Genomic DNA, 15,912 nt, shown 5'->3' on the forward strand with positions numbered 1-15,912 from the left:
CTCTGGCTGGCAGCAGATTGTCATGAAGATGGTAAAGGGAGGAAGACTTCTCAGGCAGCTCATTCACTTTTAATGGAGATGAGCTCAGAGGCGGGCTTCCAGAGTCGGCCCCCTAGGCCGGACTATGGTAATCACACCTGGGCAGAGGCTTTAGCAAACTCATAATCCTGACAGGTTCCCTAGGCCGACCTGCGCGGCCGGCACACAGATAATAATTACATATTCTCGATCCCCAGAACCTACCGATTAATATGATATCAAACTTGGGCATGTTTGCATGCCCGGTTACAAAACGGTGGAATTCCCAGCGTTCTGGTTAGGCTAGGGGCCCAAATTTAATATCAAAACACTCACAAGCTCCGGACCAGCAGAATGATATAACTTTCACATTTCTCCGATGTATGGTACTTCTAAAAAAGGCATAAAGATCATAACTCTATGTTTCTCTATCCTGGCTGAATGGTTCCGCTAAGTCTGCCCCCTGCTGGGATTAGCTTCCTTGGCTCTGAAAAGACTCCTGGTTTGTTAATTAACATCTCCATGAGATCAGCTAAGTGTCACCTGGTTCCCAGAGCCAAAAGGGAAATTGTGCCTTCCACAGGGAATATGTCCCAGCTAATTAACAGCTTCCCCCCAGGCTGTCACTGTAGCTTAGGAACAGCTGGGGAATCTGTCTTAGCTGAGGGATACTGTCTGAAGCGCAATCGATGCAGGAATCGAGTGCGATCGTTCTTTACTTCACGGGCGGTGCCAGGACGCGCCTGCGTCCCCGCAACCGTCCGTGACACTAAGTACGACTTTATTGACACGGGTTTTGATTTTGGCTGCAGTCTGCACCACTGTTTTTTGCCTCCCTCTTCTTCCCTCATAGCCAGGAAGCTGTGCCGGCACCGGCAGACGCTGGGTCACATGATGGGAGACGGAGCCAGCTTGCCCCACTGATATGGACGGGGACCACATCAGGCAACTATGGCCGGCCTTTGACCTGAGCGACTGGAGGGGTCACTCAGGGTGCTGGCTTCCAGGGGGCGCACGTGATGTGCTTTCAACTGACCCTGGCCGCATTTCTGCCTGCTGGCTGCGGGCTCTGGGTCCATCTGTGGCTGCTGGGAGTGGTAGCTCTGCTCCCTTGTGCCGCTGGGGGTTATGGGGGCACAGACAACAGGAATCTGCTTCTGCCTCTTGAGACTACTGAGTCTGTGTGAGCCGTGCGTGCCAGTAGCGCCCCCCCCCCTCGCTCACGGCTGATATTGTGGTAAAACCCCTCCCACGGTGTGATGTCAGGACCATGGTTCTTGTTAGAATGTAAGTATACTTGAATTCTAGGCCTCAGGTACTAAAGTCTAGTAAAGACTTGAGATGTAGGGTCTCTTTAAGCTTGGTTTTTCGGAGAGAAATTATGCAGTCATTTACAAGGAACATGTTCCTCTAGAAGGCCACATAGGCCTCGATTCATCATTGTCTTTGTGATAACGTTTTCCAGTTTGTTAAATTACCGAATTCGAAGTTTAGCGATTTCTAGTTGTATTCATCAAGGTTTTTCCGCATTCGGTGTGACTTCGATAAAATATCGATAACAATACGGTAACCATTCGGTAACGTGTCAATATTTCCATTTTACAGCGGTAATTTAACACAAGGCCATAAGATTCCTATGGAATTGTGGGTAAGAGGCAGTCCTTTGAACACCACGTAGCAACATTCTAAATAGGGCTTAACACCTGGACCAGGATTCCGGAAGTGGCTTGGGACAATCCCACAATTTCACCAGCTGCGGCTTGATAGGAGCCTTTTCTGAAAAAAATATAGTGCAGCAAGCAAATTATTTAACCCTGGCACTGCCTGTGTTCTCTTACAAGATGATGCAAGAGAAATGCCGATGTCCTGTTATAGCAAATACATCTACTCTCTTGCAAATTGATATGGTTCTAGACCAGGCATGGGCAAACTTGGCCCTCCAGCTGTTGAGGAACTACAAGTCCCACAATGCATTGCAGGAGTCTTACAGCCTCAGTCATGACTCATAAAGGCAAATACATTGTGGGACTTGTAGTTCCGTAACAGCTGGAGGGCCAAGTTTGCCCATGCCTGGTCTAGACATTATTCTTGCCCTTCTGCACCTTTGAATCACTCTCAGCTGATACATAACCACTTCAAATGGCTCCATCTTCTCTGTCGGCAATGATCTGACAGGAATAACAACAGAGCAGTGAAGGAGATCACTAATCCTAAATGTAACGCTAAACCACGCCCACTTTCATTTTCATGAATTGCACTTTCTTCCGTTTTAACGCATCACTAACGAACGATTACCGCATCATTACCGAATGCTCGCTAACAGCTGTAGATAACTTTGATGAATCCTGAAATCAACTTAACAAATTCGGTATTTTACCGAACTGTCGTTAACCAATTCGATAAGTCTTGATGAATCAAGGCTATAATGGGTTATTAGGTCCAAATGTACCGGCAGGCGACGAAACAGTAAACAAAGACGATATTTGGAAAACATTGCATTCTTCGCAACTAGGGTATAAAGCAGGGTTGTATTAGATGATGAGGTGGGCCACATGCCTATCCCTGCCAATTGTAGGTTTGGGGGTATGGCTCAGGTGATGTCAGAATTTAACTCTTTGATGTTCATACAAAATAGGGAGACCGGATGGCAGAACGCTACTTCTATTTTGTCTTCTGCATGCTATCCTGCTCTCTACGCTTCCTAGTTAGAGTAATAGCTTCCTGTCTGTATGCTGTAAATATATGGAATGACATAGGACATAGGAAAGACTGTTTATACTCTGAAGAAATCAGCCTGTAACACAAGATGCCTGATTGCTGAATAAACCCCTTAAAGGTGAAGGTGGCTGTCTCCGCTCTATCTCCTGTATGCTGTCGCTGTGAGTTGCAGCTATGAGTTGCTGGTGCCGGAGTAAAAGTTGTGTTGTGCTGTTGCCAATAGCAACCAACGTATAGGTTCTTACAGTTCTGACATCACACTGTGTGAGCCTTGTTGCATTGTGGGAAATAACAGCTGTTTCCAGATGCCAAGCAACCAGCATACCCTCTATGCATATGTATATCCATAAAACAACAACCTTTTAGCCTATCGCATTGTTAGGGGGTGTGGTTATAGATAACGGCAGTTGGTGCTGTCTGTTTTTTCCCTGTCTGCCAGCAGTAAAGAGGATGACCTGCAGGCTGATTGTGGATCAAACAACATGAACTAATGACATGGTGAATATCAATCATTTCTTGATCTCTCTCTTTTAACTTCTCACTTTGCAATGTAGGGATTTATTTTCCCCCCTTTTTGCTAAGGATCCTTTTACACTGTAATCAGTTGCTGTCAGTTATAACTGAAAGGACAACTGATTTTCAAAGTAATGTCCATGTTTTCCTATGGCTCAGTTCACACTATACGAGGTTTAACGGAAAGCTTTTTCACAATGCACTGCTGTGGAGAAAAAAATGCGTACGAATGCATTAAAGTGTAAAAGGGCCCTAAATTCCCTCTTTATACAAGAAACCTGCAGAGGCGGGAAATGGCGGGGTCATATCAGGCACAGCACAACCCCGCGCTACTTCTCTCAGTAGTCAGGGGTCATATCAGGCGTGGCACAGTCTGGGGTGGTACCTCAAGTTACTTCTCTCAGGGGTCATATCAGGTGCGGCACAGTCTGGGGTGGTGGTACCTCACGTTACTTCTCTCAGGGGTCATATCAGGCGTGGCACAGTCTGGGGTGGTGGTACCTCACGTTACTTCTCTCAGGGGTCATATCAGGCGCGGCACAGTCTGAGGTGGTGGTACCACATGTTTCTTCTCTCAGGGGTCATATCAGGAGCAGCACAGTCTGGGTGGTGGTACCTGTCACAGGGCCCCTAGTGGCCGGACCGCACAATGCCTTCCAATCGGTTTTAGCACACAGACCATGCAATCTGTGGTCGCAATCAGTGCGCAGAAACCGCTGGGATTTTAGCAGCAGACCGACTAGAAGGGAGCCTGTGAGTTATGGTAATACAAATTACACACTATTTCAGGGTATAACTGCCACCACCTCAGTTACCATGGGACAGAGGAACCCACTGACTGACTCTAGTCCTGCAAATAGAAAACAGTTAAACACACTCTATTTTTATCTACAACAGTAGCGACTCTTTAGAAGCCAGGGTTCAGTTTGTGCGGCTGAATAGCAGGGTAGCTGAATAAATAAATGACGTTAGCGACGTTTATTAAAAAATGCAATATAAATAATTAATATATACAGAAAATCGTTAAAATCAAAAATCATAGAGAGAAATAATAGCACAGTAAAAAAATGAAAAGGGAGAAAATACTTAGGTTCGTGGAAATATGTCCTTTCTGGGAAAACTCGTAAAGTTCCTTTGTTTCAGAATCATGAGCAAAGTTCAGACAAGATGGCTGCTAACCACATGGTCCTCTCTGGCTAGCAGCAGCATGCTCTCGTGTTGATGGGATTTGGAGGACTGAGGCCCGCCTGCTGGCAATGTGCTTTTGATGAAGCTGGTTTGGGGGTGTGGCAACGTCTGCCCCCTCTGAATTACCCACCAATGACAGTTCATTCCCTCTGAGAGAGATTTTAGGTTTAAACGTATAAAACGCTGAAACTCATAAACGGTACATGTCCTATTTAGGTGGATAGCAGATTCATAATTGTCAGAAAATACAGATTAATATGACATCAGACGTGATTAGGGCAGAGGGTCCAGTTCCTGAGAAGGGTCATACACCAATAACCCGACGGGTTATTGGGATGAATGCTATATCAGCACATTGGGCAGATATTAACGAATAAGACTATATGAATTTCATAGCTGGGCTGTACACGGTTTTCATGTAACAGACATAAATCATACAACACATGCATTTAACTATGCCCCCAGTGGTGCCGCACTGGCTAGCTCTTCCGTGGACCCCTGTGGCTAGCTTCCTTGCTTCCTTTCAGGCAGCCATATGGCAAAAGCAATTGACACCTATCTGAGGGTCTGCCAGAAAGCAGAACCTTTGTTCTCAGGTAATTAAAAATAAACACTAGCCTCTTGGACATAAGAGTTTGTTCCTAGTTCATTAGCAAATCAACAGTCATCCTGCACTTAAGTTAATGCTATTTCTCTGCTGAGAGAAGGAGAGACCCCAGGCTTGACTGCCTGGTCCATAGACATACAATCGAGATCTGGCAACGCAACGACAATCGGTGCAGCAAACCAATTGCGATTGCATTCTCTTTTCTCATGGCTGTTCCGTGACAGTACCTCACGCTGCTACTGTCAGTAGTCAGGGGTCATATCAGGCGTGGCACAGTCTGAGGTGGTGGTACCACATGTTTCTTCTCTCAGGGGTCATACCAGGTGTGGCACAGCCTGGGGTGGTGGTACCTCCCGCTGCTTCTCTGCGCAGGTGCATTTAATTAATGGCTCGCTCACCTTTGCACAGTATTGGCTAGCAGGCAGCAATTCTTTTAGAAGTTACTGCTATTTATCTCATGAGGTCTGTCTTTAGTTCATACTTAGTGGATGGGAACAGTAAGTTTGATGCTGGAATTTTGGCAGAGTTCCTGTACTGTGACTTCAGATAAACACACTGGGAACATTGGGCTCCGGATGTGTAGATGGGGGGGGGGGGGGGGTCGGGATTGTCCGTCCTGCACGCTGGGGACTGTGGCCATGGGCGGACGTGTGGCCTGGAGACCAGCGATTTCCTCACATTCTCTGCTGGCTGAAGGACTCGGGGTTCCCCCAGCCGAGGTGGGGACGCAGACGATGCAGAATCTGGAGATATGATTCTCTCGCTCTTTCTTTACGTTACCCTAGATTTCAGAATGAACCACACGGTAATACGATTGTAGCAAATCAAGTCATCTTATGAAATCTGTAATTATTACCGGTTGTCTCTTCAGCATTGATAACTTGTCTGAACCTTGTGGCGTATTTTCCTGGCTTTCTTGTAGAAACCCTCTGAAGCTTATTCATACTTGGCATTTCTGTCTTTGTAGCATTTAGATGAGCTCTGCGTTTTGGGTGAAGACTGGTCTGTGACATCAGGGGCCATATATGCAATTACATTTTTCACCTGCGATTTCTCCTACTAGGTGATATTTTGAAGCTTGTCAATAAAATGACTTTTAACCACTTCACCCCAAAGCGGTTTTACCGTAACGCACAAGAGCGATTGTCACCAGTCAGTGCTCATCCCTTTCATTTGCCAATAGCTTAATCACTACTAATCGCAATGAAATGAGCTAGATCTTGTTCTTTTCACCACCAATTGGGCTTTTTGGGGTTGATATTTGTTTTCAGTAATCACTTCTTTTTTTTATAACACATTGCCCTCAATTCACTAAGCTTATCTCCTGTCTTTAATAACGTTTCTAGAGTTATCACCATGGTGATGAGGCATGTAGTATTCAGGAAACATTTTACCTCAAGCAAACCTAAAGTTAACTCTTCTGTCTTTAAGTTAACTCTTCAATTCTTAAAATAACTCCAGAGTTAGACAGGCTGTTCATTAACTGCATGTGAAAATAACTACAGAGGAGGTAAATTAACTACAGAGGAGGTAAATTAACTACAGAAGAGGTAACGTAAGGACTGAAGAGATAAGATAACTCTCTCACTGTGTGGAGGTAAGTTACCTCTTGCCTTATTATCTCCAGCATGATCTTAGTGAATTGAGGCCTTTGTCCATTGCAAAGTGCTAAAATGTTAATTTAAATCAAAGATGAACATTTTTCTCGTAGGAGAAAACTCAGGTGAAAAAGTGAGTTGCATACGAGCCCAGGGCCCACGTGCAATACAATTTTTTCACCTGAGTTTAATTCTGGGTGATATTTTGCAACTTGTAAATAAAATGCTTTTTAAACCAGCAGCAAGCAAAAAACGACTCAATCATTTTGATGGCACTTTTTCACCTACCTTCTGCGTACTTGTTCAATTGCAAGTTACTGGAAAATGATTTTGAATACGAGATGAAACATTGGCCTCAATTCACTAAGCTTATTTCCTGTCTTTAATAACTCTTCTAGAGTTGTTACCATGGTGACGAGGCATGTAGTATTCAGGAAACATTTTACCTCAGGCAAGCCTAAAGTTAACTCTTCTGTCTTTAACCTCCTTGCCGGTTATCCCGAGCTCAGCTCGGGGTAACCTGCGCAGGAGGATATCTCAGGCCCCGCTGGGCCGATTTGCATAATTTTTTTTCCCTACACGCAGCTAGCACTTTGCTAGCTGTGTGTAGGTCGCGATCGCCGCCGCTCGCCGCCGATTCGCCGCCGATTCGCTCAACGGGATTCCCTGCATACTCTGATCGCCAAAGGCGATCGGAGTGGGTGGGGGGATGCCGCCGCTTAGCGGCTATCATGTAGCGAGCCCTGGGCTCGCTACATGATTTAAAAAAAATAAAAATTAAAAAAAAGTGCGGCGCTGCCTCCTTGCCGGATTTTTTAGACCGGCAAGGAGGTTAAGTTAACTCTCCAATCCTTAAAATAACTCCAGAATTAAAGACAGGCTGTTCATTAACTGCGTGTGAAAATAACTACAGAGGAGGTAAATTAACTACAGAGGAGGTAACTTAACTACAGCGGAGGTAACTTAAGGAATGAAGAGATAAGATAACTCTCTCACTGTGTGGAGGTAAGTTTTCTCTTGCCTTATTATCTCCAGCATGATCTTAGTGAATTGAGGCCATTATCTTCCAGGAGAAAACTCAGAAGGAAAAGTGAGTTGCCTATGGCGCAAATGCCCTGGCTTATGATGTCATAGGCACGCTTGCTGTTGTCTTGTGACTCTATTTGTCTGCTGATTATCGTGCCGCACATCTTGTATATATTTGTGCTTTGCTCTTTTATTAGTCAGTTAGGATTGTGTTGTTGTGTTTGGGGACTTTCTGGATGTTGTGGTTCCATTTCTGCTTGCAGTGTTTTTGTAAATAGTGCATTCATCTGACGCTATTGCTTAAAGGACAACTGAAGAGAGAGACCTATGGAGGCTGCCATATTTAATTCCTGTTAAACAATGCATATTGCCAGACTGTCCTGCTGATCCTCTGCCTCAAATACTTTTAGCCATAGCCCCTGAACAAGCATGCAGCAGATCAGGTGACTGAAGTGTGACTGGATTAGCTGAATGCTTGTTCCTGGTGTGTAATTCAGACACTACTGCAGCCAAATAGACCAGCAGGACTGCCAGGCAACTGGCATTGCTTAACCACTTTGCATCCAGACCTTGTTTCCCACTTATGGACCAGAGCAGTTTTGGCAGTTCTGTCCTTGTTTAATCAGAATTCACTTTAATCCCTACTTAAAGTGAACCGGAGACGAAGCAGCCTCATGTATTTTACCATATATATCAGTGGGAACATTAGAGAAAACACCTACCCTGCTTTGTTTCATTTCTAACTGTTCAGCTTGCTTCTTATCAGCCATGATAAAATCCCCGACTGAGCATTCAGTCTGGCTTTGCTCAGGAATTATTATAGCTGAGTCATTATAGCAGAGCCAGACTGAATGCTCAGATGGGGATTTTATCAGGGCTGATAACAAGCAGGCTGAGCAGTGAAGGATGAAACAGAGAGCATGGTAGGTGTTTTCTCTAATGTCCCCACTGATATATATGGTAAAATACATGCGGGTGCTTCGTCTCTGGTTCACTTTAAGACGCAGACTTTTTTTCAAGACAAACTAGGCTTTCATTGTATGCCATTTTTTCCCCTCGAACAATTTTGTTTTCTATGAATTTGAATGGGAAAACAAGGAAAAAAGTAGAAAATACACATTATTTCTCAGTTTTACCAATTCCAGTTTAAAAATAAAAAGTGCTACTGTAGATAAAAAACACACATTTTGTTTGGCTATTCTTACCGCTTATCACAAAACTTACATTATGTTCCGGTCACAATTTATGGTGAAGATATTTGATTCTGAAATAATGCTACAGAGTGTATTTTTTGGATCAGTTTATTTCGGCGTACGGCTCTGAGAGACGAGCGCCAAAACTGGGTGCCCCATAGCAGCAATGTTATGCTGCGCGGGGTGCGTAGCGGTAATTCGGGGCTATGGCGGCTGCCGGACCGGAATTACATCTCCCTCCAAGTTGCGTCATCTCGGAGGGGGTATAGTATTTAATGCCGCCTCAGTATTTTTCGGCAGCGGTGAAAGCCGTCATTCGGCTCTCACAGCGCCAAACTGAGCGGCGCCAAAATGACATTCACCCTGTATTTTTTCACTATGAACTGAGAAAATAAAAGTATTTTTAATGGTAAAAATCAATTTAATTGGCTCAGGGAACATATATTCCCCTTCACCAATTCGTGCTGCATCAGATAGTGCCAGAAATGTGCACAGGAGCAAGCCCAATCCTGCACAGCACTGCTTCTGCTACAAGACGTATATCTACTGACTTGTGGCTTAGATGAAGTCACAGAGGACGTATATCTACTGACTTGTGGCTTAGATGAAGTCACAGGGGACGTAGATATGCTGTAGTGATGGATAAAATGGTTGAAGAGACACTGAAGCGAAAAAAAAATGTAAGATATAATAATTTGTATGTGTAGTACAGCAAAGAAATAAAACATTAGGTGCAGAGACATACGTCTAATATTGTTTCCAGTACAGGAAGAGTTAAGAAACTCCAGTAATTCTCTTAGCAGAAGAGCCACTGAGCTCCACAACTTTCAGAGTCACAGAGAGCTCTGTCTTCTGAAGCTTGTTATCTCAAGTTATCTTTATGCATATAGAAACAGATAGCGTGCATCTTCCGTCTTAAGCATGTAGATTTATTGCCAGTGTTATACATCAACATTGTATTCTGTGCATGGCGTATTCATAACTGCATACAAGATCTGCATAATATTGCACATATATAGTACCTTGCGGCTCCTTGTGTGGGCCTGTCAGTGTAGGAGGTGGGAGTGAGGGACTGATGTGGGCCTAGCGACGGCCGTTTCGCGTCCTCCTGGACGCTTGGTCACGCCGTGTTCCACTGCAAGCCGGCGCCGCCTCGCCACTGCATACATGCGGGAAGACCCGCCTCCACCGTGGCGTCACAGCGCCGGCTGTGATTGGGGCTCAAGTTTCCACCAATGGGAGAGCCGGAGGAGTTACACAATGCGAACGGTGCCCGGCGAGGACCAATACAAGCGGACAAACTGTCGCATAAACACACGTCATTATTGACGCGTCTCATGCGGCTCCCCTCCAGCGCAAGCGTAAATCGTACGCGTTGCCGGAGGGCTCGTGAACTGGATAAAAAATCACCAGTAGAGAGCGCCAACGCTGTATGTCCATTCCTCAGCCGCCACATCGCAGTAAACTGGCACATATATTTCTGTTGCCATTAGGTAGAAACCTCCAGCTCGTTCACGGGCGGAAAAAACAATTCAAATTAGTGATAGTGCATGATGTGACACACCATTAAAATTGAATACTGGGACTGAGGGGCAGAACTTTCACAATTACATTCCTTATTATCATGGACCGTTACACTTGCTCGTGTAACCCATAACTACAAGCAGACCTACAAGGGGGATGGAGAAGGGGCAGGGGGGAGTGGGATACATCGGCCATCACCGGCCGTCTCAGACATATATATATATTACACTCAAATGTGAACCAATGGACATATACATACTGACCGAACATTTATATAGAACACTCATCAGCAGCATATTCACGCCTAACACTAACAATTGGTACTAGCCTCGGCACAAACACTGCAACACCCCATTTCTTCATAAGCGAGTACCCCAACTAGTGTCGCTCAACACAAGGTTTATGGGTCTAACGTGCTTGCGAGCTCCACCTTATCATTAAGGCCTAATGGGCCCAGGGCTTCAGTTTGTAAAATCAACCAGGTCTCCCTTTTCAACAATAACCTGTCCCTGTTGCCACCCCGTCTTGCCTTATCTACTCTCTCTAGGCCCGCAAATCTTAAACCTCTGATATCCCCTTGGTGGTATTCTCTCATATGGGCAATAAAACGGGCACAACCCCTACCACTTTTAACCGATCCCAGATGCTCCCCTATCCGTTCTTTTAATGGACGCGTAGTTTGCCCTATGTAGAATCGTTTACAGGGGCAGAAGAGGACGTAGACCACATATTTGGTTTGACAGGTGATTAGGTCCTTAACCATCAAGCATTCCTTTCCTACTTGTACATATTTTTGTGAAATCATGCGAGGGCAGAACTTGCAATGTCCACATCGGTGATTGCCTTTTGGCATATCTTTGCTCAACCAAGTGTCTTTTCTAGGGGAAATAAACTCACTGTGGGTAAGCATGTCCCCTAGTGTCGGTGCTCTCCTAAAAGCCACCCTCGGGGGACCTCCCACAATCTGCTTAAGGGATTCATCCCTCTCTATCAGCGACCAATTAGTAAAGATGGCCTTTCTAACCATGTCGGCCATTGGTGTGTAGTCGAAGGTGAAGGTCATATCTCAAGTTATCTGCAAGGCCGAAAGCTTGTTTATTCTTAAGTATCTTAATGATGTATTTATGCTTGAAAAAATATGTTTTCCCTTTTGATGTTGCATGTATATAAGCTGTCTGTACCACCAGCTTGCAAACTAACAGGATGTAAACCTGAGGAAGGCTGCAAGGCCGAAAGCTTGTTTTTTTTAAGTGGGTCAATCCTAATACCAGGTCTGTGAGCAATAAAGTAAACAAGGATCCTTATCTTACCCCATTTAGATGGTCTGTTTGTATTAAGGCATCTTAATGATGTATTTATGCTTGAAAAAAATATGTTTTCCCTTTTGATGTTGCATGTATATAAGCTGTCTGTACCACCAGCCTGCAAACTAACAGGATGTAAACCTGAGGAAGGCTGCAAGGCTGAAAGCTTGTTTATTCTTCTTCATTTGTAGTTAGCCAATAAATGGTATCATCCTGATTTAAAACTTCTTGCTGTTATCTCAAGTGTGTCACTGTATTGTTTTTTTTTTTTTCTGCAGAGGACAGTTCCAAAGTTCACTATCCTGCTCTGTAAAATCATTTAGAATGCTGAGTATTATTATTATTAAGTATTTATATAGCACCAACATATTACGCAGCGCTGTACAGTGTATGTATATATATGTGTATGTATATATATATATATATATATATATATATAGCCTTGTCACTAACTGTCCCTCAAAGGAGCTCACAATCTAATCCCTACCATTGCCATATGTCTATATTATGTAGTGTAAGTACTGTAGTCCAGGGCCAATTTTTAGGGGGAGCCAGGTAACTTATCCGTATGTTTTTGGAATGTGGGAGGAAACCGGAGTGCCCGGAGGAAACCCACGCAGACACGGAGAGAACATACAAACTCTTTACAGATATTGCACGGGTTATTTTACCTCGATTATCCAGGTAAAATCACCGGACACTCTCGTGATTTCCGACGATTGCAATCAACGCTTGTTTAAGCACCGTACTGCTTCCGCTCGAGAATCGCGGCAAAATGCTGCAGGTAACACGTTTTGCAATTGCGGCAGTGAGATCACTGCCATAGGTTTATAACTGCACTAGAGCTTTAAAACGCACTCTAATCGCCGTAGTGTGAATGGGCCCTAAGGGGCTGATGAGTGGTGCTGCTTGTGACAGTATTTGTCTAGAGTTGTCTCTCTGACCTCCTCAGACATCTCTCGGCTTTGCTTTCTGGGGGTCCCAGACCATTATGGGGCACATGATGACACCAGGCAGAAGAGGGATGACGTTTTGCCAAATAAACAGGCCGAATGACTGACTGGAGACATGCGATACTCATTACAGGACACAGCTAGTATCCCTGTAGCCCAGCTGTGCAGAAATGAGGAGGGGGTCACTCCATTATCGGTGAATCAGCCTTGATATCGCTGTGTTTCTATATAGTACCGGAGGAGGTGTCTGGCTTATGCCACCTGAGGGGATGGGTACATTATTGGATGGAGTATGATAACATTAATCATTGCATATTTGTTATGAAACATGGAGTGACATCCCAAGGAGGGTAATTAGGGAACCAGTCTGGTGGCTCAGGGTGTGAGGATCGCGGGACGATGCGGAGGCCGGATAACAGACTGCATGTATGGACGTGTAACATACCACCACTTTATGTAAGTCTTTCATTTACTGATAGATCGGGTGATACACTGCCTAATTATGCTAAAGTGTAACTGTCGGGCATAAAATAAAAAATCAATTCTTTATTTCTATCTGGTGAACAAGTAATAAGGATGCTAACCAGGCAATCCAAAAGTTAAAATCACTATTACTTTTCTTGTTGATAAATGATCATCCCCCAGTTTACCTGACTCTTATTTAGTACACACAAAATTTGGTACGCAAAAAGGAAGTTGCAGGGCATGCTGGGTCACACCCCCTGGTGGCCGGACCGCACAATGCCTTCCAATTGGTTTCAGCACACAGGCCATCCATTCTCGTGGACGCAATCGATGAGCTGAAACCATTAGAATTTTGGCAGCAGGCAGACTAGAAAGAGGTGTGTGAACTATAAAACCAAAATACCATCTCTGTTTAAATGGGAAGGAGAAGCCCAGTCTTACTGACTCTAAGACCTGTGGATAAAACGGTTAAAACACACTCTATTCTGGCTAATAACACTTCTCGGTAGCGAATCTTCAGGCTAGGATTCATTCTGTGTGGCTGAATAGTATGTGTAGCCGAAAAAATAAATTACTTTTAGAAGTCTTTTATTTATAAATGCAATATAAATAAGTAATATATACAGAACATCGTTAAAATCAACAATTAAAGATACAGGTAAGCCAGTATAAAATAAAAAGGAAAAAAATATGAATTCTTAAGTTTCAGGAGAAATATGTCCGCTTTGGAAAAGAAATGGCTAAGTCCTTGATTTCAGAGTCAGGGGGATCGGTGTCCAAACAAGACAGATGCCAGCATGTCCTCAAGCTGGCAATTATGTAATCCGGAATGATGTTTCAAAATGGAGGACCTCCATTCGGTTCTCTACCCTGGTTATACTGCTGACACAGTAAGGAGGAGTGAGGGCAGGAACCACACTCCCCCTTGGAACCTGAGATGAGCCATCCCCTTCTCATGGAGACAGAAAACCATATCTAAACTAAATATGGGCTTTATCTCCCAGAACCGTACAGGTCAGGGCAGATTTAATAACATTTTCAGGTCAGTCAGGATTTATCCAGCACAATGATACCAAACACGAGGGGCTGGACCCCTGTGGTATCAGCGGGTTACTTTGGACCTGTCAGATTGGTCTGGAATCTTCTCAGTACGAGTGCCAGGCAAGGTCCGACACACTCTGCGAGTTTGAAGGGCCTGGCAGCTTTGCAACACAGGAAATATGACAAATATAGCAGTTTATGAATTATCCTATAAATAACCATTCACCAGGAGTTTATAGTTGCCAGATGGAGAGATTGCTGGTCCTTTAAACTCCTCAGCTCAGAGCCTACGTGACAATTCCTGCTGGGAATGGTGCCAAACTGGCTGCACTAAGACACACTTTATGAGCTTCTGTCAGCCCAGAGGTGTGAAGACCTGATTTATGGGGGTCCTTAACACAGCTGGGTGCCTGGGAAACTTCTCTGAGAAGGTGTCTAAATGGCTCTGGCCATTTGATGTAATGGCCCATACTCACGGGCGAGAAATGTGGCCTGTCGCCAGCACACGTGAGCGTGTGGGCGACAGGCCGGCGACAGCTTCTCGCCAGGTCCCTCCGCGTACACACGCGGAAGAGGGACCAGCGGCAAGGCGGAAGCTGTCGCTGACGTTCCTCCTCCCCCCGCCGGAAGCTCCATGTACCTACATGGAGGTTGCTGTCGCTAGTCCGCGTACTCACGCGGACTAGCGACAGTTGCGGCGGGGGGGCAGCGGCGACTGTCGCCATGCGATTGAAAGTTTCAATCGCATGGCGACATGAGCGGCGGGCGACAGTTCGGGGTGCGCGCGTGTGCGACGGCCCATACTCACGGGCGACCTGTCGCCGCAACACGCGCGCGCCGCGTGTTGAGGCGACAAAAGTCCCTCGTGAGTATGGGCCATTAAAGCGGTATCGTCGTCACCATAAAAATCAAATTTCAACAGCAATTGGTCTGAGTGTATTAAGTGAAAAAGATGCTAATCCTGCATTCAAAACTTTAAAAAAAAATTTCTGCTGTTATGGTTTGGAGTGATCACATACTTAAGGAACACTGGCCTTTTAGTAGTCGTGCCAAAGAATTGCATGCTGGGTGTTCTTTTTATCTATAATGTATTCCTCCTCTTTCGTTTATTTTCCTGCCAGCTGCTTATCTGAAACCTAATCCCCTACTCACTTGTGTTTACAAGCAAGGCTGAGGTGACTCAGCAATTGGAGGAGACAAGAAAAAAAGTAAAGGGCAGAAATGACATCACGAGTTAGCCTTAACTGTGGGCAAAAGACATGGCCCCCACCAGGAACAGAATTCTCGTCATTTACTATAAAACATTCACTGAAATCAAAACGTGGACAGTACAATACATCTGTTATGTAAGTAGATCAAGTATTTATCTGCTTATATACAGTGGTGTGAAAAACTATTTGCCCCCTTCCTGATTTCTTATTCTTTTGCATGTTTGTCACACTTAAATGTTTCTGCTCATCAAAAAACGTTAGCTATTAGTCAAAGATAACATAATTGAACACAAAATGCAGTTTTAAATTATGGTTTATTATTATTTAGTGAGGAAAAAAACCTCAAAACCTACATTGCCCTGTGTGAAAAAGTGATTGCCCCCCCCTTGTTAAAAGATAACTTAACTGTGGTTTATCACACCTGAGTTCAATTTCTGTAGTCACCCCCAGGCTTGATTACTGCCACACCTGTTTCAATCAAGAAATCACTTAAATAGGAGCTATCTGACACAGAGAAGTAGACCAAAAGCACCTCAAAAGCTAGACATCATGC

At 44.6% G+C, this 15,912-nt stretch overlaps 1 protein-coding gene across 5 annotated transcripts in view; it reads left to right on the forward strand.

Moving 5' to 3' along the window:
- Positions 1–15,912, forward strand: part of LOC137527998 (uncharacterized) — a 104,080-nt gene that overhangs the window by 54,879 nt on the left and 33,289 nt on the right. The window contains exon 1 of one of the 5 annotated variants that reach the window (XM_068249192.1): positions 5,778–5,849. The exons of the other annotated variants lie outside the window; for them this stretch is intronic. The gene's annotated coding sequence lies outside the window, so the exon portion shown is untranslated. Of the gene's footprint in view, positions 1–5,777; positions 5,850–15,912 lie in introns of those variants that run through there. 5 annotated transcript variants of the gene reach the window in all.

Source organism: Hyperolius riggenbachi, chromosome 8 (genome assembly GCF_040937935.1).
Source record: "Hyperolius riggenbachi isolate aHypRig1 chromosome 8, aHypRig1.pri, whole genome shotgun sequence".
Lineage (NCBI taxonomy): Eukaryota > Metazoa > Chordata > Amphibia > Anura > Hyperoliidae > Hyperolius > Hyperolius riggenbachi.